Genomic DNA, 22,224 nt, shown 5'->3' with positions numbered 1-22,224 from the left:
CCCCCGCCCGGCTTGAGCTGCCTGCTGGGCTCTCAAGCAGAGCATCAATAATGAAACACAGCTTGCAAGCATTAAACATTTGCCCATATTTTTTAATACCCATATTAAAGTGCTATTCATCATGAGACAATGGCTTGGAAAATACTTGGGGACAAGGCAGAGGTGGGGTGGGCGTGAATTTGGATGGGGTCTGGGGGGGCACAACCTGGAGGCCCACCTTAGGGCCGGGGTCCACGTGCGTGGGCCTCAAGGTGGCCTGTGGTGTGTGGCCGTGAGGCCCCGCGGATGGGGCTCTGGCTCACTCTCCTCCAGCCACCCGGTGCTGCCTGGACAGCTGTTCCCATTGTCTGGGTCTGGGTTCATATTGGGGAGGGAACAGCTCTCTTTGGTCCCTCTGTCACATACCAGGAGCTCTCAGAGGAGCAATCTGCCTTCGGTCAGCTCTGAAGCCCCCGGGACGCAAGAGGGGCACTGCCACTTTCCCTAATGCACAGAGAGGCCTTCTTTGGGGCAGCCTCAAAAGGCCAAGACACTTGCTGGGGCCGAGGAAGGCACTCTGGGGCAGTGCCTGCCTGAAGGTGGCCACACCACACTTGCTGGGCTGGTGTGAGCTTCATGTCACTGTCCCTTTAACCACAAACACTGGCCAAGCATCCACCAGACCCACTGGCCTCGGTGGTGGCCATGGTGGGAGGTGCTCTCCTGTCCCCAGCCTGGTACCCACCCACGGCCCCTGCTTCAGGTGACATGTGGGCCAGAGCGGGTGGGAGGAAGACATCAGCTGCCTTGCAGGAGGCTTGGAGAGGCCGGTCGTGCCCTGAGGCCATGTGGTCCAGGCTGGGTGGGAGGAAGCTGCCTCACTGGTGAAGGCACGGGCAGAGGCCAGCCCCACCGGGCCACCAGGGAGCCTGATGCTGTCCTCTGCTCTGTCGTGGTGTGGGAAAGGGACCACATGCCGCTTCTTTTCTAGGGACCTGTACCAGGTTGGGCAAGGCCAAGTCTCAGTGTGGAAGCCAAGACCTGCCCAGTGGCTCTGAACCCTGCCCTCCCCCTGCCTGGGCTGCATGCACGGCAGGTGAGAAAAGGTGCACACCACACTTCAGGTGCCTCTCGTCTAGGCATCCTGGACAGCAGGGCCGGATCATTTCCCCAGAGGGCCCACCTTCTCCCTCTAGCCTGAGTCTCCTTCCTTCGTCTCCATCCCTGCCACGCGTGTCCTGACCAGGCCACCACTGTGCACGGAGGGCCAGGCCCTCACTTCCTCTCTCCTTTGGCCGCTAGCTGGTGTCCACGTCCCCTCAGCGGACCAAGGCCAATGGGACACAGGCTTTCCTGGGAGACACCTGGAGCCTCACAGCCATAACTCTGAAGTGCAGCCTAATGTCAAGTACAGAGAACACAGGGGCCCAGAGCCATTCCCACCGGAAAGGGCCCTCCCTGCCTTGTCCCTGCCCAACAGCTGGGATCCTTTAGAAATTTAAAGAGAGAGCAGCTCTCGTGTCCTATAACATGAGAATAGGGGAGGAGGAAGTGGCCTCCCCTCCGGAAGTTCAGAAAGCTCCAGAGTTTCACTGTATCCTCCCCCCACAGCTCCCTTGCTTCTCTTCCTTTCCAGCTCTCTGCTTCCCAAGTATGAAAATTGTAAATCTGTTTTATTTATTTCAATCAATCCTCGGCAGTGTGCCCCTCAGGGCAGAGGCAGCCATGGTAACCCTGCTAACTCATGCCTAAAAAATTCATCGTGTTTAATGCAGTCGATGTGTCTGATACATTTATAAGTTGTTTTTTTTTTTTTTCGGGGGGTAGGGGTGGGAGGAGGGGGCATGAGGACTTGTTTTTCTGGGTCTTGCTGGGAACTGGTGCAAAGGGGATGGAGCGAGGGCCACAGCACGATGGGGAAGAGGCAGAAGACGAAGCAAAGGGTCTCTTGTCCACTTAGCTCTCCGTCTGATTGTTCAAGAGCGGCATGGCCAGACTCTGGGGGACCACAGACACCTGACCTGGGCTCATCCGGAGACCTTCAGGGGAGGCCTCCTTTGGGCAGGAGCAGCCTGGAAAACCAAATGGTCTTGTAGAGGCAGCCGGGGCCTTAGCCCCCCTGTGCGAGACAGCCTCTCTCTCCAGGCTTGGGGTTTGCTCTAGGGATCAAGGCTTCCTCCACTGCCCAGGGTGGTCCGGTGGCCCTTCCTGCCCACTCCCCAGGACAGGAGCCAGCTTCTGCGCATGCCCGGCTGACCCACTGGGCCTCATTTCCCATGTGTTCTTAAGCAACCTGGTCAAGCCTGGCCCCACTGTCCACTCACAGGTGCCTCTCCGGCCTCCTCCGGGCCTGTCCCACATGGAGCTTGCCCTGAGCATGGCTGGAGGCAGGTCAGATGGCAGGGGTGGGACCCATGCTGGAGGCTCTGGGAGGACCCCTGGGGGTCATCTCTCCAGGCCTCCAAGCCTCAAACCCTGGGTAGCGAAGCCCATGGCTTCAGACTATTTCATCTTTCAAGCCCTCAGGGCAAATGAAAACAAAGGGGTGGGCCACCAAAGGAAATCCTGTTGTCTCCATGACATCAACTCCAACAAGCCCTTGCAAGAGGCTGGGCTCTTGCCTCTCCGGTCACAGGGATTCCCTTCAAGCTGAATCACCATTTCCTCAGCGTTGGCCCACATAACTGACATCTGTGAGCGTTTTCTCCATATTAGGCACGTCCTGTACCTTAAATCCCTTTAACACGGGACAGGCGTCATTTTAGCCGTCCTCTTTCACAGAGGATGAGGGCAAAGCCCAGAGCCTTGCCAAGGTCCCCATCTGGTCCGCCCACCTGGGCACCCGAGCTCTTAGCTGCTGCCTCGCCATACACCCAGCTCGCGGTATCCAGGGCCCAGCTTGCACAGGGGCTTAGAAGTGCTTTTTCTGGAAGACGGATGGTTTTTTGGGGAGAAGGAGGGCACCTTGGCTACAGATATCACTAGGCCTTCTGATGGACCAGAGCCCAAGTTTCTCCAGGACCTTCCTGTGGCTCTGGGGCAGTTTATCTGCAATCCAGCTCCTTCTACCCCACCCTCACCCTGGGGCTACCTCTGGGAGTGGAAGGCACTGACCACACTTGGCCACTCCTGGTCGGGACAGTGGTGATCTGCACCTATACTTGGGCTGCTCTGCTGCAGTGGTGGCCTGTCTCCAAGGGGTGAGACAGGAGGCAGAGTCTGGGAGCCTGCGGGGGGCGAGTCACCCGTGGGGATGACTCCATCAGCCGGTTCCCAGGCCTGCTGCTGCCTGAGCTCCAGGGCGAGGTGGGGGTTTTAGAACAACGACTCCCGGCGCTCTGAATCCAGGCTGAGACGGCCAGGGAGACAGCACCCTGAGCCCCGCACGCCTGGGAGTGCCCTGGGTGGACCCTTAGAGAACCGGATGGAACTTCTCTCTCCTTTGAAGTCTTCTGAGCTCCTGGCCTTCCAGGAGGGATTTCCTCCCCAGGATACACTCAGGCTCCCACGGAGGTGGCCCGGCCTGGGAAGAGGCTTCGAGCTGCCTCGACGCCAACGCACAGCCAGCCTGGTAAACTGTTTCCTGGCCCCAGACCTGCCTGCCACCTACGCCCCTGCCAGCTTCCAGCCAGGCTCACGGAGGCCCTCAGAGATCAAGCGCTCATGGGACAGAGGAAGAAATCCAAGCCACGCAGCCAGGGCAGTGGTGGAGTCAAGTCCCTGATCCAGAGTTCAAGTTTCATACTGCCAGACAGTCCCACGCAGTGTGTCACCCGCAGAAGGACAGACCTCTCCCTTCCGGGCCAGCCCCTCTTTCCACCTGAGGGCTCCAGCTCCCTGTGACGAATGCCCAGGGCACAGACACCTCTTCACCCCATGACATGTGACCATAATCAGGGTCCCTTGAGGTAGAGGGTCTGTCTTGGGACAGGTAAGGGAAAGGCGCCCCTGAATCTCTGACATTTCCCCCTTCAAACTAAGGGGGTGACCTTCTGAGAAATGAGGCAGGCAAGTAACCGAAGTGCCGGGAGCCCGGGGAGCCCGGCGAGCCCGGCTGGGGCTGCCCCCTCATCCCCGGGAAGGGCTCTGCGGATTGCCCCAACGGTCTTCCTGTTACCAAGCTGCTTGTTCACAATTTCCTTTACTTCATCCCATTATTCCCAAACTAGTCCTTCGTTCCAGGCCAAGGGATCACTCCCTGCTGCTGCTTATACGACCACAAACGCTTACAGATGGTGAGCACCTCCTCCCTTCTACCTTAGTCAGAGTTGAGCCCAGACTCCGAGGCCTGAGCTCCCATAACTCTGCCCCTCTACCCTTAAAGCCATGCACGCGACCTGGGCCCAGAAGCCCAGTGGTCACGTGGTCACTGCACCAAAGCCAGAATGTCCCCCTCCTCAAATTCTTCACGCAGACGGGCTGTGCTCGTGGTGTGGGTCCTGCCGGGTGATCACAGAGATCCCCGTCTATCTCACATTCCGGTGGTGACTCCCCCAAGGGATCTACTGTGCCTTGAAGAGCGCCCACTAGGGGTGGCCATTTTGCTCTGGTGGCAGGCTCAGTGCCCATCTCTTGCTCCACCAGTGTACCTGCCGACCCAGAAGGTCTCACAATGACCCTCCAGAACCAGGAGAGCCCTCCACGCCAGAAAGAGCCCCTTACTGAGAGACCCCTGAACCTGGCTTACACTGGAGTTACCCGAAGACTGTTTGGGATACTCCAGAAAGGGGGCGATTTGTATTCCTGACAGGCTTCACAGTCAGGACCGAGAACCACTGTCCCCAAACTGCCACTGCTGCAAGCCCGGCGATGCCACTCTCCGTGTGGAAATGGGGAGGTTTCACCAGCAGCCGCAAAGGGCTGCAGAGCCTGGGCTCTGCCTCAGAGCTCTGGTGAAGGGCCTGTTGCTTTCCTTCTCCCAACCACACGCTCACCTCCCCAGAGCCGGGGTCCTGCTTTTCCCTGCATTTCTGCCTCGTCTCCACCTTAGGGTCCTAAGCCCTTTGTGCACAGCCCGGACTCGAGCTGTCCAAAGGGTGGAACAGATGAATTCTCCGGCCAGACTTCCGCCTGCCCAGGACTGCACCACCACCCTCTCCTCGGCGGTGTCTCCTCTCCCAGCCTCAGAGGCCCTGGGGGAGGAAGCTCAGCTCTAGCCCCCTCTGGCATGTGCCTCTCCCGCCTTCCTGGCTACATTTGGCTTCCACAGGAGATAACAGTCTCCGATTAAGGAGCTAGACTGATTAGTGCCTTTCTGGCCTTCAAATCTTTAGTCTGGGAGTTTTATGGAATTTTATGAACTGACATTGTTTTCTGTAGCTCTTTACAAGTGCCCACTTAAAGGGCACTGAGATAAACGTCAGAAAACAGAACGGGAAGTGAAACACTAATACCTACTGCTGGTAACAAAGAGCAAATATCACAGCAGCCTCACTGCTGAGTCTCTTGGACAATGTGAAGAGATCAGAGTGAAAGGGCTGGGAGGACGGAAGGGTCAACAGCAGCAGGGATGGACAAAGAGAGTGTGGAGGGGACTCCTTTAATTCTTCGTGGCCAAACGGAAGGGGGGTTTCTCTTACTGGTACCCTCCTCCATCCTGTCAGGAGGCTGAAAAAACTCCTTTTGTGATCAGTCATTTTCAGGGAAACTTAAGACGCATGAAATAGGCTTTTCATCCGAATGTCCCTTTCCAGCCCGGGAAATCTTTATCGGATTAAACGCACGAGAATGAAAAAGGGCTCCAGATGTGACAGTGTCCTGCAGGTGCCTGAGGAGTCCCAGGTCTTGGTTACAGAACAGGCCGCCCTCTGACCTCCAGCAGAGCTGTGCCAGGCAAGGGGCCTGCCGGGGAAACACCAGCACCCCATCACCACACCACCCACTGCCCCTGGAGCAGAGTCTGGACACCGCACACAGAAAACGGGCGATGGAGTTTAACGCTGATGTGGAGGCCTTGATAAGGGAGAGTGACCCTGAGCCGTTCTGCTTCAGCCTAGAGGTTAGAGGGCAGCGTCCCAAAGAGCTTGGGATCCTGACGGAGATTCGCCTGCCGAACGACGGGTGACGTGTGAGTGAGTGAAAACAGAGCAAGCTGTAGAACAATTCTGAGTCTGGAATCCTCTGCCGGAAAACCTCAGCCTTAACCACAACCAAACAGACTTATACATTTATAAATGCAAAGACAAGTTTTGGTAGAAGATACATGAAACTGAAAGTAGAGGCTACGTCTGGGGGAGGAAGGGGTGGGGAAGGTCTTCTACATTTTGCAGTACATTCTTCTGCGTTATTTCAATTTTTATCTTACGTGGATTAAAATTTCTTTTTAAACAATACAGAAATCATTTAGAAACCTACACATCTGGGGATCATCTTGGACTCCCTCATGGAGATCTCAGAGACAGAGCAGGGGAGATCTGACAATGGAAACAAGCATCTTACAAATGAGAGGATCAACAGCCGGGAAATGATATTTTTAGCTACGGTGGCTCTTTGCTTCAAAGGCGTAGGCTTCATCTAAAACCAGGCAAACCTCCTACAAAGTCTGCCTGTTTGCAAGGAGTGATTAGCATAATACTCCTTTCGGGAGAAAAGGCCTGGCTCCGCTCTGAGACACGAGTGCCTGCTACAGGGGAGGCTTCTCCTGAAATAGAATCGCAGCAGAACAGCAAAGTCTCATCAATGGAGATGAAGCCCCCATCTTCCATCAGAGCCAGAAAGCCGCCTCGCACAGAGGGCCTGGGGATGACGGGTGCGCTGCAGCCAGGCAGGGTGAGATCTGAGAGATCACAGCTTCGCACGGGGAGGCCTCCCTTCTGGGCTGCTACTTTAATCGCTTTTGTCTCATGCAACCACCTTCTTCCACTTTTAAGTACAGAGGGTCTGGGGGCTGCCTTTATAGATGCCCTTTCTGAGGGGAAGGTCAGAGCCAAGTCGAGGCTGAGGAACAGGGACGAACTGGGCAGACGGCAGGCAGGGACCATCGCCGCAGGACTCAGATGATGACATCTCAGGGAGGTGGCCGCCACCGAGGCCGCTCGTGGCCCTCGAGAGGCGGCTCAGCTGTGGGTGAGCCAGCGCTGCGGCTCCGTGCCACCCTCCGCCCTCCCCAGCCCCGAGGGCGCTCACGCCTGTCCAGGTCTATCCGCCTCTCCTCCCCCAGCCCAGGCCCCCCACTCTCCACAGCCATTACGCTTGGCCTGTGGGCACATCTTTGATGGCTGTCTTTTCTCTCCCAGAAAACCCCTAGCTGACTCGGGAAGACTAAACATGTATAGGGACGTTTGAACTTTTTTCCAAACACCACAAAAATGAATCGAAAGTTGTGACCTTCCAAGAGCTGTAATTACAGATACTCATCTCGGGAGCTGAGCTGGGGACAGATATCACCAGGCAGCTGCTGCTCCGTCACACCAGGCCCAGCACCCCATCCTGGGGGGAGTGTGACCTTGGGCTGTGCGGTGGGGCTGGGGGCAGAAGGTGGCTGTGCTGGTGCTATTTCAGGCCTCACTGGCGGGAGTGAGGCAGAGGAACGGGAGGGGTGCAGAAAGGGAGGCACAGTCCCTTCTTCACGGCCCCCTCCCCGTGGGGTCTCCACAGCAGTAAGATCACAGGTCTTCCTGTGGAGGGTCGGGACCGGGAAATACTCACAGATGGGGTGCACAGCTGAAGATCTGAGAAACCAATTACCACGCTACTGGGGGGGCCGGGAGAGGCAGAAGGAATTGGACTGGGGCAGCTGCTCAGGCTTCAAGGGCAGGAAGGAAGTGAGGTAACTTCCAGGAACCTGCCAACTGTTAGGGCCAGGGGCTACCGGCAGAGGTGGGCAGGGGTCCCGTTCAGGAGAGGGCTCAGAGGAGACAGGCCTCGTCTGTCAGGAAGGGGACCAGCTCACGTGGGAGGAAGGGAAAAGCTGACTGCTCTCTGGGAGCAGCTGAGGCCAGCTGGCTGAATTCACAGGCACCTGGAATTAACTGGCTGAAAGCAGGGCAGGGATGTCTGGAGCCTCCAGAAGGTTTTAAACTTAGTCCAGATTATCTGCTCACACTGCTGGTCCCAGCATCACGGAACCTTCTAAAGTGATGCAGCAGCCAGAACCCTGTCAGGCAAGCTTCCTGAGCCTCTCCTTAACCAGCCTTCGGTGCTGGAGGAGGCTAACGGCACAGCTGTGGACAGCGAGCAAGTGTCCCCGCCACCGTGAGCCCTGGGCCCCACTTCCTTGCCATTCGCTGGAGCTCAGGGCACGGGGCTCTGGGACCAGCTGCCTCAGGTGTAGCCTCATGAGGCCCTGCAGTCCCCCTGGCTCAGTGCCATCCCAAGGACTCCAGGGTGGCCACGTGTCGGGGGTGTCTCTCAGGACTTGTGCAGGCCCAGGGCAGGTGGAGAGAGTTTTCTGAGCCTGCGCAGGCCCTTCGGTGGCTCGCTGGGAATACGTCAGGGCTGCCTGGGCCTGGTCCCAGCCACACTCCCAGCTCCCTGGGGCTGCCCGGGCCCTGGCGCCTGGGCTTCTGAGCCGACTCTTCCTATCTCACAAGCACCTTCTCCTCCCACCCTCACCCCCAGCAGTTCCTTATGTTTCATGGCTCAGGCAGACAGCATCTCTTTCCAGAAGCTTCCTCAGACCCCTCCATTAGGGCCAGGCGCTCCTCGACCCCACCCCTCCCACAGAGCATCATCGCTACTCGAGTTTGGGACCATCCCTCGGAGGGCAGGGATGAGCTCTGCCCACTGCGGTGCCCCAGCGGGTGGGCACTGGGACAGGTCTGCTCAGTGACAAACAGCATTCCCTGGCCCTCCTGAGGCCAGCAGGCAGCAGCCCCTTCCTGGGGGAGGGGGGAGCTAGGGCTTTTTATCCATCCTCACAGGGGAGGGGCCGAGCGCTTGCTCCCGGCAGTTCCGATTCAGAGACAAGGACTCTTGCCTGGCCTGACAGCTGTGGCCTAATTTCCAGGGCTATACCCAGGCTCCTTAATTTTACCCACTTGGTATTTTTCATTCCTGAAGCACAGGGGATTGAGAGGGATTGGGGATGGGGGAGGTGTGGACGAACGGGAGGGATGAGTGCCATGGGGCTGGAGGAGTCAGGCAACCCAGGAGGGGCTGTGCAGAGAGGGAAGGGGATGCGGGTGAGGATGGCCAAACTGATTCTTTTTTTTTTTTTTTAAAAGGAAAAAAACCACAACAACCTAACTCCCAAATCCTACCCCCCACACCCCGATTTTCCTCAGTAAGCATTTTCAACAAGGTCACAAATGCACTGGCTCTATAGACTTTTGGCTCCAAACCACATCTCAGGCAGCCTTTAACAGCCAATGCTTGGCGTAGCTTCAGCTGAGCCTGAGGAGAGGGAAAACTAGGGCACCTTTATGCTCTGAGAAAACATCAGATCCAGGTCACAGCTCCTTGGTTCTGCTGAAGCTACGGGCACCCCCCGGCCCACAGGCCCGAACCTGAGGACACCCCCGCCCCTGCAGTTCCTCCAGAGCAGGAATCACAACACCGGGGCACACCTTTCTTAGTCACTTGTCATCTGTCTGCCTATGCCACCGGACTGCCACCTCGGTGAAGGCAGGAACCGGCTCTCGGTTATGTGTGTGCCCAGGGCTGGCGCGGGGCCTGGCACACCGTGGGTGCTCCAGGAACAGCCATGGAATGAACCAGGGGGAGTGAACCTTTGACCCCTGTCCCCTGTCTGGGTTAGCCTGAGCTCTTCCTTGCCCCACCCCCCCCACCCCGTGCTCCTGCTACACCTGAGTGCCCCGCGTGTGGACTGCGGTGGCTGGTCCTGCGTCGGCCTAGCCCAGGTGGGGCACGGGGCAGCGCGAGGAAAATATTTACTGGGAAAATCAGAGCCTCGGTTCCCTCCTGTGTGAAAGACCTCAGCTGACCCTTAAGGTCCCTTCTGGTCACTCTGAACTGAGCCTAAACTCCAGACCGAGACTCTCCTGGTCTCTCTTCAATCATGGCCTGGGGCTACCATTCTGGGAGCACATGCGTGGGCACGAGTGGCCGTCCTGGGAGGGGCTGGGTCTGAGTCTAACCCCCAGCTCCACACACAATGACACAGCAGACAACTTCTAGTCCCTGGCAAGGTGCAGTGTTGCAAATGGAAGGAAGCCCTAGAGAAGGAGTCAGCTGGAGGCCTAATTCCTCAGAGGCCACCCTGCTCCCCACCTGCCCGCGCGGTGGTCTCTGGGAAGGTCACTGGGGCACACACACAGCTCCACCCTCCCCCTGCCCTCCTTCCTGGAGAATCTGGCTGCTGGGAGAGTGGAGAGGGAGTGCCTCTCCTTCCACTGCTGCCATGGTGGGCCCTCAGTGGGGCCTGCTTCGCACCCCTTTTCGGGCAGCACTGAACCTGACCACAGGGCGGGCGCTGGTTGCGTCTGCCTCCCTGGTGTCCACAGCCTGGGATTCTGGTTCCAGATGCAGTTTCCCATGAACAACGTCTCCTCCTCCTGTGCGGGAGGGTGGGCACACAATCCCATCCTGAATAGTCAGGGCACAGTGACGGGTCCAGGGAGACTCAAGGACAGCCCCGCGGCTGAAGGCTGGCTGCTAAGGGTGAGGAGTGAGCTGAGAGCTGCGGTGGCTGTCCTGTCACGGGACAGAAGGCCTGCGGGGCACGGGGCTGACAGAGGAGGGAGGAGAGCCTGCTGTGGAGGCGAGCAGGTGAGACGGAGGCCTGAGGACGCCAGGAGGGTGCTAGCTGCGGAGTTGCCAATCCTGGTCCCTGGCTACACAGCACCTTCATTTTTTTCAACAGAACCGTGAGAATTGGTTTTCTGTCACACGCGCTCAAGAGTCCTGACTGGGCAGCTTTGAACAGGGTGGGGTCTCGGTGGGGGGCAGTGGGGGGGGTGAAGGGTAGAGGAAGGGGGGACACCTGGGGGCAAGTCTTAGTTTGCTCAATGGCTTTCTCTCTTACTCTTCCCTAGAAAACAAGAGAAAGTGACAGTCAACCCCAGAACATCTGCTTACCAGGAGCTGAGCCTGAGGCAGCGAGCGGCAAGGGCCTGGGAAGGGGGTGAACGGGGGCCAGGCCAGCTCTGGGACCACCAGCCCACCCGCCCGCGGGCTCCCTGACTCTGACATGCACAGAGAGAGGGTGGATGCTTCTCTTCACAATGACTGTCACAGTCGCTACTGGGACACCTCCTGCACAGTTACCAGGTGCAAGACACTCTTCTGAGTACTTTTTTGTAACATCATTTAACCTCCCGAGGATCAGCAGAACACGATGGTGAGCATCCCCATTTTTCACACGAGAAAACTGCTCAGGAAAGCTGCCCCGTGGGAGCCCCTTTCCTCTGAAGAGCTGCCGCTCCCCGCTCCACTTGGGGTTCTGTCAGGGCTGCTGCTTGCAGCACCCTGCCACCGCCTCCCCTACCACAGGGGACACATGACCCCGTGGGAACCAACCAGAGCTTCCCCGGAGCACAGACAGCTGGGGCATGATGGCCATGTGATGTGGTGACCTCGTCTCTGCCACTGGAAGAGACCAAAGCAGTGAGGCTGACCTCAAACAGAGGCCAAGAAGACGGACGGCACCACAGGAAGATGCTGGGTTCCTGGGCCTTGCAGCCCTCCACCTTGGTCTGGCTACACGGGCCGGTCAAGCCCCCTTGCTCGTACTGGTGCCTTTGACCTGGGTTCCCACCTCCTGCTGACCACCATAGTTAGATAAGCGGTTCCCAACTCCAGGCTGCAGACCTCCACTGGCCTGGCTGCACCAGAAGCCCCTGGGATTTAGCTGGGTGGGGGGATGGAGAGGGAGTGGGAATCTTTGCATAAGCAGGCTGGACTAGGTGGCCTCCAAGACCCCATCCAGAGTGAAGATATAATACCTTTTTAGGCGGACTGTACTCAGTGTTCAGCTCACTAGGAGTGCTTACCAGAAACAGGCAGCTTTATGGGTAGTTTCATGAGCTCCTAATCCCCTGAAAAAGCAGCACAAACCATAAAACATGCTGAGAAGAAAAACTGGTCACCTGGACTACATTAAAAATAAAGAACTTCTGTTCAACAAGAGACACTTTTAAAAGGGTGATAAAGCATGCCACGGGGTAGGAGGAGATAATTATAGTACACACACTGGAGAAAGACTTGCATCCAGAATATATAAAGAACTTCCACAAATCAATAAGAAAGGCACCAAAAACCCAATGCGGAAATGACTGGAACAGGCTCATTGCAAAAGAGGATACCCAAAAGGCAAAAAGTGATGAGAAGTCCTTTGACTTTGTTAGTCTTCAGGGAAATGCAAATTAAAACAACAGGTGATACCACCATACACCTACAGGAAAGGCTAAAATCAAAGATCGATGATATCAAGTGCTGGTGAGGATGTGAGCAATGGGAACTCTCACACCATGGATGGGAGAGGAAATTGGTGCAGCTCAGACAATATCTATCAAAGCTAAACACATATATGGTCCCTGATCCAGCAATCCCTAGGTATTATCTGAGAGAAACGTACATGTATGTTCACCGGAAGACATGTGAAGGGATGCTCATGGCAGCGTTATTCACAATAGTGCCAAACTGAAAATCACCCAAATGCCCATCACTAGCAGAATGTGTGAATGAGCCACGGCATCCTCACACAGTGGGGGGCTTGACAGAAATGTGAACCACTGCTACGTGGGACACAAGCGAACCTCACAAACACGAGGTGGGTCAAAGAAAGTTTACAGTTTGTAAAAGAGCACAAACTACGCGATTCCATTTATATGAAGTTCAAAAAACCAGGTTAACAAAAAAACCCCCAAAACCCAAAATCAAAACAAAAACCCAGGTAAACGAATGTACAGCGTTAGAATTCAGGCCAGTGGCTACCTTGGGGAGGAGGGTAGGGGTAGTAACTGGGAAGAAACATGAAAGGCACCTTTGGGCGCTGGAAATGCTCTACTTTTTTTTTTTTAACGGTACGCGGGCCTCTCACTGTTGTGGCCTCTCCTGTTGTGGAGCACAGGCTCCGGATGCGCAGGCCCAGTGGCCATGGCTCACGGGCCCAGCCGCTCCGCAGCATGTGGGATCTTCCCGGACCGGGGCACGAACCCGCGTGCCCTGCATCGGCAGGCGGACTCCCAACCACTGCGCCACCAGGGAAGCCCTCTACTTCTTGATCTGAGTGCTCGTTACACGGATGTAGACAATTAGTGAAAGCTAACCAAACTGTAGTACACTTACGATTTGTGTACTTTTATATAGTATGTTGTTAATGTAAAATTTAGATTCAAAAAAGGCGTTGTGGAAATTGAGGCATGGAGGGAGGAAAGGCTGCCATGGTGGCCTGATCAGGAGAAGGAAAAGATAGATCTGGGGCACTGAAGCAAAAAGTGTTAAGCTTACGTGGTTAAGAAAGAGAGGGTTTTGCCAAAGAGATGGCAAAACGGCGCAGAAAACAAGTCAGACCTTCTGGGGACACAAGAGGCCACGAGTTTACCGATGACAAGGCTGAGAGTGAAGTGGAGACACGAGCGCCATTATTAGGCTAAAGTAGCAGCTCTCTGGGGGAGCAAAACAAGGAGGCTCAGATGGCCCCACGTTCGGGAAACGGGTCACATGTGAGAGCTGGCACTGGGGCGCGTGACTGTGACCGCAGCCCGGGCAGGGGGTGCGGCCAGTGGAAACGGAGAAAGAGATGCAAAACTTCACGCTTAGGAAAGCAGCTTCTGAAAGGGAAGAGGGAGAGGCAAGGCTCGAAACAGACAGCACGGGATGCTCGACAGAGGACTAGAGAAAAATGAGAGATGACTCAGGATTGCACTTGAAATCCGTCTCAGCTCAGCTCCAGAGAGAGAGGCCAATGTGGGTGATGTGAGCAACTGTGATAAACCAGAAGGAAAAACAAATGATCTGGGTATGGGGGTGGGGGGAGACTTGTCCTCTCGAGCAAGGGTCAGAACAGAGATTTAGACCAAGAAAGACAGTCACTGTCCAAGTGCCAGGCAGTTCCAATGAGATTATTTAATCTAAATATAGACCAGAAATGGGCCAGGATGATGGCCAGGCAGGAGTCTGGAGGGCCCGGGGCCTAGAAGGAAGACAGGGAAGGATCCGCAGATTTACTCGGTGTTTCACTTCTGAGAGGTGACAGGCAGTAGGAGGAGAGCCCCGGGAGAGGACGACGAGGAGGAGGCCACGTCAGGACGGGTCTTGGTGGGGATTTTCTGTGGGTCAATGACTCCGGGCAAAAGGGAGGCGCCACAAGAGAACATAGCTTCTTTCCAATGAGGCTGAGGAAAAGCAAGTCCAGACTGGAAACTGGGCAGTTTTCCCAAATGGCCTCCAGCACCCAGTCTGGAAGACAACCAAGAACCTCAGCTCTGGGATCTCTAGATGGTACACAGCACCCCCATGGAGATGTCCTAAGACGTGGGGTGAGGGAGCTGGGGGCACATGCGCTGGTGCTACAGAGACACTGAAAGATTTTAGGATGACAGCAACAGACCCAAAGCCCATGCTCTCCTGGGAGCTGAGGCTGCATACTTGTAAAGAGAGTTCCATTGTCCACTTTAGGTCCCAAGAGCCTCTTCGGTGGGCCCTCACAGCCCGGGTTACAAAGCACCCTTCCCCACAGGCTGTACGCTACTTCACGTGGGCTTGTGCTCACCGTCTGAGGCTGAATTCAGCGCCAAGGTCCCCCCAGGCCAGGGCCCCTGCAAGGTGTCACCATCACACGTGCTCAGAGACGGAAACTCTCCTTCTATGTGGAAGGGGCAGCTGGTCTGACGGCCTTTCACAAACCGCATGTGATGGAAACCCTTCTGTGTTATTTTTCTGATGATGGGGGTGGCGGTGGGAAGTGGGTGCACGTGTGTCTGTGATCTTTGTGGCCACCTGCTAAATGAATACCCTTGTGGGGAGAGAGGGGGGAGGACCACACAGGGGCCTCCCAGGGCACCCACGGTGAAAAGGTTGGGTTAAAAGGATGAAATAAAGAGCTTCCTGAGAACCACGTTCTACCATGGACAAACAGGACACATTTCTGCAACTGCTGTTCCAGGAGTTTAAAAGCACTTTTAAGCTAAGGACGCCCATTTATCTCTCCTGGCTCGGATGCAGCCCAACTCCAAGGAGGCAGGAGGATGGAAGTGACCTCTAGGGGCCAATTCCAAACCTGCCGATATTTTAAGTTGCTACATTACGATTCCAGCAGCTACTTGCTAATTAACCGCGCTGTCTGACTTACCAAGGTCAAAGCTTTGCTAGTTTCCTGGCATCCTTAGGTAAAGTATAAACAGGTCCAGAGACAACTGCAGATTCCATAACCTCTAGAGCTTCAGAAAGAAATTCACTGTCAAGCTCTCAGCCCCTGGCAACGGGGCTGGGGAGCTGGGCATCTCAGGTGTATAGACTACAAAGAAAGTGCTTTTAACTGGAGGCTGGAAAGGGCCCCGCAGGTGCCACCACCCACGTGACGAGTCTTTGGAGGCCTTTTAAGGCCTCCTACGCAGCAGGTGCGGGATGGCTCCCGAGTCCTCCCCCCACCACAGATGCTCCTGGACGTGGGGGCAAACGGCTGGCTCTGTGGGTCACCTGGCCTCCCCGTGCCCAGTTCACCTGTGACCCCTAACCTCCCACAAGCCCGGCTCGAAGCGAGTGGATCCCTGGCCTCCTTCCAGCCCCTGCTTCCATCAGCAGCCCTCCACCTACAAGGGATCCAGGAGGACCCTTGAAACGTGGGGCCACTTCCCTCTAAAGCTCCCCAGGCTTCCAGAGCACGCTGCACGGGGCTCCCTCTGGCCAGCACTTCCTCTCCTCCCCCCCCCACCCCGGCTGCACCTAGTTAATCCCAGCCTGGCCTAGCAAGGCTTATCGCATGTGGTTTCCATATTCCAGAAGAAAATACATCCGTTCTTGCAGGGAGCGCCAGTGTGTATGACAGTGGGCTCTACAGGGACAGCAGGGGGACTGCCTGCAGGAGACAGAGCAAAGCCACTGGCTGTCCCCAGCCCTCCCTGCCACCCCCGGGTCACGGATGGTTCTATGAGGTGCTGGGGTGCTGGCACTTTGCCGTGCATTAGGGGACAATGGACAAGGGCCGGGCTGGGTTCTCTGGGCTGCCTGCACTTTGTACCTCCCAGGGACACCTTTTCACGTTTGAGGGCAGGGCTTTCTTGCAGGCAATCTTCTCTGGCATGTCAGATGGGGCCGCCCTGCCATTCACAGGTCCTCAGCGTTGTCCCAATTCGGAGATCAGAGCCAAGAGCTGGTTGTGCAAAGCAGCTTCTGCCACTCACTCCCTTTGCTGTCCTGCGTCTCAACAAAAGCACCTTGGCCCCTGGAGAAGAATGACTGGGGAAGGCTCCACGAGATTCACACAAGGAACTGGGCAGACTGACTTAAAGCTAACAGGAAGAGACGCTTCTTCTGAGAGGGAAGTAAGAAATTCCTCGAAGCAACCCTCCAGCCCTGTTCAATGTTCTGTCTCCTTGCCCTCAGCTGGGGACCCCAGTCAACACGGCTACAACTGATGAAAGACCCAAATCCGCCTGCATTCTGGGGAGGGGGATCAGGGCCTGTTTCCACAGACAGACTTAGGTTGGTGCGTGTTTGTCACAGCGATTTGTTTTTATTCTGAGCAAATGAACGCAATCCATTAAAGGGGCGAGAGGAAGACAGTCGAGCGGGCCTCTCAGCAGCGCTCTCCGCAGGCTGGGGTCCAGAAGCGAAGCTGCTTTTCTAAAATGCCATTTGAACAGGGATCTGGGTCTTGCCACTTCACTCAATTCATCTTTCATTAGCATCAGCACAATGGGCTTTTGGGGACCCAACCGATGCCCCCTGGCAGGTAAGGTGGCACGCAGAGACAGGGGAAAGGGGGTGCCCCGATGCAAACGAACTCCAGAGGCCCGGTGGATACAGAGACCGAGGGGGGCGGAGCTGGGGTCGGCAAGGATCTGTGGTGTGCGCTGCCCTAGCCGCAGAGGCCGTTTGACCCCCTGCCAAGGAACGGACAAGGACAGCAAAGTGGAATTTCTCAATTAGGGCATGAAAGAGAGCTTCTTCTCTTGAGCCACTGTGCCCCCCTCCCACCCTGCAATTCAAAACAAGTCCGGGGGCTTCCTAGCCCCACCACCCACCTCACTCGCCTGCCCCCCAACACAGGGCTGTCATGCAAAGCCGGGGCACTGGGGGAGGGGAGGGCAGGCGTAGCTGGGGTACATGTTAGGGACTCTGGCTCTTGGCTGAACTGGAGAGGCTGCCAGGCCTGTGTCAGAGGCAAGAGGGGACCAGAAGGACCAGAAACCTTATCGTGGGGCTCTTGGGGTCCTCGTGACGGCTCCCCCATCTCTCACTTGGACCCCCACCTGCACCTCATCTTGGGGGCTTCCTTTCTCCGGGGAGGGTGCTCGGCCACCATGGACAGGGCTGGATGGGGCTGGAGCCCTCGAGTTCACAGCACAGTCACTCGTTGAAAGGAAAGCATTCTCTGGCAAGCCCTCTTTGCGAGGCAGCAGGGAGGAAGGGGAGGGGGAAAGGCGCAGCTGATGAAGCCGAAGGACGGCTGGTCGGAGGGCCGCGCTGGCCGGCAGCGTGAGCGTCCTCAGCCTCGCTGGCCTCCCAGCACAGAAGCAGGCCTTGTGAAGATCACAGCTGTTGGGTTGCGCTGGAGCTCATATCACAGCCTATCAAAGAGGCTGCGTTTTCTCCCTCCTCTCCTTTTCTACTGAGTATAGTGGAGCGGTTCGTGGGAAAACAAGCTCTGTGCTTGTTCTGTCTGCACTGGCGGTGGCGGGCGGGGTGGGGGGAGCGGGGAGAGGCCAGAGGAGGGAAATGTACACGAACACCCACTTAGGGCCGAGTTGTTTTAGCGGTGTCAGGGCCAGGCCGCTGGTGGGCGCCCTGGGTGTCGGCGCAGCAGGCCTGGCGCTCAGGAGCCAGCTCTCGGCACAGAAGGTTCAATTTTTTCACCCCCTCCCGGGTCTGGTTTCCCCTCCCCACAGACCACTGTGGAAGGCCGAGACCGCATCATGAGGCAGAACAGCGAGCTCCCCTGGACCAAGCCGTGCGGAGCGCTGTAACACGCAGGCTTATGTAACCCTCTCCGCAAAACGACAGGGCAGGCACAATTATCTTCGTCTTATAGTCAAAGCAAAACGGGCTTGGAAACAGGTCACAGAGTTAAAAACTAGAGGAACTGGGATTCGAACCCAAGGCTGTTTGACTCGAGAAGCTCCCCTCTTAATCCAGCTCCTGAGTGCCTGTGGCATCTGCCCGACTCCTGTGGAGCCTTGGGGAGGGGGCGTCGGTGTGGGCAGGGCTGGGGTGGCATCTGCTTATGTCCCTCTCTTCCCTCCCTCAGTCCCTGCAGCCGGGAGAAGGGCCTGGGCCCGGAGTGGGTCACAGCAAGTCTGGCTGAGACGAGGTTTTGGAGTCACTGACTTCCCCAAACTCAACATGCCTCTGAACTGTTAACATCCACCAGATAGCGAGGCCACATGGACACAGAGAGGATGTCCAACCCACCCAGGGGCCTGGCTGGAGTTTGGGGCCCTACTCCCACGCCCCACGGAGGTGCAGCCTGGGAAAGCCGAGTTGGGGGAAACACCCCGGGGCCTGAGGAGAGTCATGCATCTTCCTCAAGGCCAAGACCCCCCACCAGATGTTTGTCCTCAAGAAGTCTGGATGCCTTTGTCCTTCTATAGACAGTAGCGGTTCCTGGACCCTGAGCTAAACACACTACTACAGAAACAATGGCTCTTCACTTGTTTGCCAGAAGAATCTCTTTCCTTTCTCTGCTCAGTCTTGGGGGTTGAGAGGAGCAAATCATAGCTGGCTTAACACCAGAAGAAGGGGGTTAAGAATCATTTACTGTGTTTTTTTTTTCTTTTCTAAATTCTTTTGGCTGCGCCGCACGGCATGAGGGAGCTTAGTTCCCCGACCAGGGATTAAACCCATGACCCCTGCAGTGGAAGCATGGAGTCTTAACCACTGGACCGCCAGGGAAGTCCCTGCTTCTCACTCTCTCTCTCTTTTTTTTTTTTAAAGTTTTTCATTTACTGTGTTTCTTATCAGGCCTGTGGCTTCTTCTCAGCCTGCATGTATCACTATTAGGCTCCTCTTTAAAGCCACCAGCAGAAAACAAGGAAATGAAACGAAAGGCAGGTGGGCAGGCTGACACTCCGAGGGCTGGGCCCCAGTGAACCTCTGCTGAAGGGCCTCGGCCCGTCTGGCCACGGGAAGGAGAAAGGCACACGTCTTCAAGGCCTCCTCCACGTCGGATACTGGGCTGTGCTCACCCTGAGAACCCTGACTGGGTGGCGTGGCACACTGGCTTAGCAGGTAGCCGCCCCACAGAGCTGGTGTGGCCCAGAGGAAGCTGTAGCTCGAAATGACAGGGGCTGGTGCTGCTTCAGGGGGAACGGCAGGCTGGACAAATGAAGCGAAGGGCTAGGAGGGACAACAAAGGTGAGGGGCCCAGTCACAGGTTCCTTCTGTCCAGCCCACCGGGTTCTTTGCCCAGGGCTAGGAGACCTCTGTGGCCGTGCGGGGTGGGAGTGACGCGTGCCCTGGAGGCCAGGTGCCATGCCCACTGAGGCCCCAGTGTGGTGCACGGGGAGTGTGAGCCCTGGAACAGCGAGTGACTGCCATGCTGGATACTGAGCCCCAGAAGGATGAGGAGGGAGGACCCTCTGAGGAGCTGGGCGCCAGGTGGTCCTGGTCTGCAGGCCGTGCAGGGCTCCTCAAGGCACCTGGCTCGACACTCTCTCACAGAAGGGACAGAGGGGCAGCTGCGAAATTAGCAGAGTGCAGCGGTCTGCAGCCCAGCTCCAACTGAGCCAGGCAGGCACGCGGCTTCCTCTCATTTCCCTCCTGCAAAATGAGGATTCTCATCAGCCTAGGATGCCTGGGAGACACTGCAAAGCAAGCGAAGCCTCACTGTCCTAGAGGCTGTGAACGGGAACGTGGCACCAGCTCCACGGAGCCTCGGCCCTAGCGGGTGGGGAGAGCACCCGCGCACACTCACACACACCCATGTGCGCCCACGCTGCCCGCACTTCTGCCTGGTGCTGTCTGGGGATAGTCCCGACTCCCCGAGCATCCTCTCCCCAGGCCCCTGACAGGGCACGTGAGGCTGACAGAGGATGGAAAAACCCATTACAGCGCAGTTCTCCAGAGAGGAAACTAGCTACAAATTCCATTTTCAAAGGCCTTTCTCTCCACTGGTTTCCTGAAAGTCTTCCAGGCAAGGAGGGCTCATCAAAAGAGCTGACACCTCTACAATTTCGAAAGCCGCATGAAGCTAACTGCCACTCGTGTGGGAAGAGTCCGTCATTTTCCTGGTAGGGGGTCTCTTCAAGCCCCAACCGTCCAACTTGATGTGAAAAAAAAAACCATGGAAACCTTCCTCTTTTGGCAAGTGACGGTAAGAATCCATTTCTGTCGCTCTGTAACCGTGGTCGTCACCCGGGACGATTCTGCCCCCCAGGGGACCTTTGGCACTGTCTGGAGACATTTTTGATTGTCCCAGTTGGGTGGGTGACAGTGCCACTGGCATCCAGCGGGTCGAGGCTGGAGACGCTGCTCCACACCCTACAGCGCACGGGACAGCCGCTGCCACGAAGAATTACCAATGCCAACAGTGCCGATGCTGAAAAACCCCACTCTGCGAGAGCTCAGGAGGGCAGAGGGTGGTGACACCACCCCCCCACCACCGGGACGCCTGTGGGTGGTCTAGACCATCAGAAGCCCCTTCCTCCTGATGGGCAGGGACGTGTGGTCCTGCCGTTTGTCCTTCTGACCAGGCAGGCCTGCCCCCTTCTGAGACTCTACCCTTTGGCCTGTTCCCCAGGGAGGCCTCAATGCCACCCTCTGCCCGGAGCTGGGGCCCTGTGGCTCCTCCACCCACCGGCGCCACACAGGCAAGCCCTGGGCCTGCTCCCCCCATTTCCTTGTCCCCCATTCCTTCAGCTCGCCCCACGCTCAGCAGACTCCCCAACGCCTTCCAGCCGGCCCTCTTCCGGCCTCTTCTCCCCTTGCTGTCTCCCGCCATCCGCCTCTTTCCTCTGCTTCTTTCTACCTCTTGGGCCCTTCTTCTCAGCCTCCTCTCCCGGCTTCTCCAGACCCAACTATTACACACTGGAACTCTGAAGGGCCCGGCTCCGGGCAGCCTTTCTTCGCTCTGACCACCAACCATTCTTAGTCCCTAGGAATGAAATCCACAAGGTAGAATTATCTAGAATGGAACCCCGCACAGTGTTCAGTAAATATCTGTTGAATGAATGGATAAGAGAGTGAATGAATGAATGACTGCCGTCAACCTCCAGATTTGTATCGTGAGCCTAGATCCCTCCTTTGAGAGGCAGACATAGCGATGTCTTCAATGTCTCTCCTTTGACGTTCCCAAAGCTATTTGAAACCCCTCCCTCCCTGCTACTCTTCCGGGGATCTCACCTCAGGGACAGCTACCACTATCTACCCTGCTGCTCACACCACAGTCTTGGCCGTCCCCCCCAACTCCCTCTCTCCTCCCTCCCTCCCTCATGCAATTCATCACCAATCAACACACTTCTTACTAACTCTTGCATCGCACTGCACTGCTTCTTCCCATCCCCCTACCAAGCTGCCACCTTGGACAACAGCCTCCCAGCCGGTCTCCCACACATCCACCCATTCTCTCCCAGCAGCACAGTAATCTGTAAAAACAGCAATCTGGGGCTTCCCTGGTGGCGCAGTGGTTGAGAATCCGCCTGCCGATGCAGGGGACAAGGGTTCAAGCCCTGGTCCAGGAAGATCGCACATGCCGCGGAGCAACTAAGCCCATGCACCACCACTACTGAGGCTGCACTCTAGAGCCTGCGAGCCACAACTACTGAAGCCCGCGTGCCTAGAGGCCGTGCTCTGCAGCAAGAGAGGCCACTGCAATGAGAAGCCCGCGCACCGCAATGAAGACCCAACGCAGCCAAAAATAGAAATTAATAAATAAATTTATATATATATATAAAAAGCAGCAAACCGGTCACACCATTCCCCTGCTCAAGCCCATTCAGCGGCTTGCCGCTGACCTCTTGGTAAGGGCCCCAGTCCTTAGTCCAGCTCACACGGCTGAGCCCCTCTCCCCTCGCCTTCTGGTTTACAGCAAAATGAACTCTCCAACCTCCTTCCTGCCTTGAAGCTTCTGTGCAGGGTGGACCCTCCCCCTGGAATTCTCCTTCAACTCCCCGACCCCCAGATGGCCCTGATCAGGAGCCCCCCAACTCCTGGGACATTAGTCTGCTCCCTGAGCACCCTGGATGG

General features: G+C 56.6%; 1 protein-coding gene across 1 annotated transcript in view; it reads right to left on the bottom strand.

The window, feature by feature from the left end:
• LOC132417008 (protein VAC14 homolog) overlaps positions 1 to 22,224 on the bottom strand; it is a 98,032-nt gene that overhangs the window by 15,027 nt on the left and 60,781 nt on the right. The window lies entirely within an intron of this gene.

The sequence above is a fragment of the Delphinus delphis genome, chromosome 20 (genome assembly GCF_949987515.2).
Source record: "Delphinus delphis chromosome 20, mDelDel1.2, whole genome shotgun sequence".
In the NCBI taxonomy this organism is placed as follows: domain Eukaryota; kingdom Metazoa; phylum Chordata; class Mammalia; order Artiodactyla; family Delphinidae; genus Delphinus; species Delphinus delphis.
Note: the sequence above shows the minus strand (reverse complement) of the source record. Positions and strands in the feature narration are given on the sequence as shown.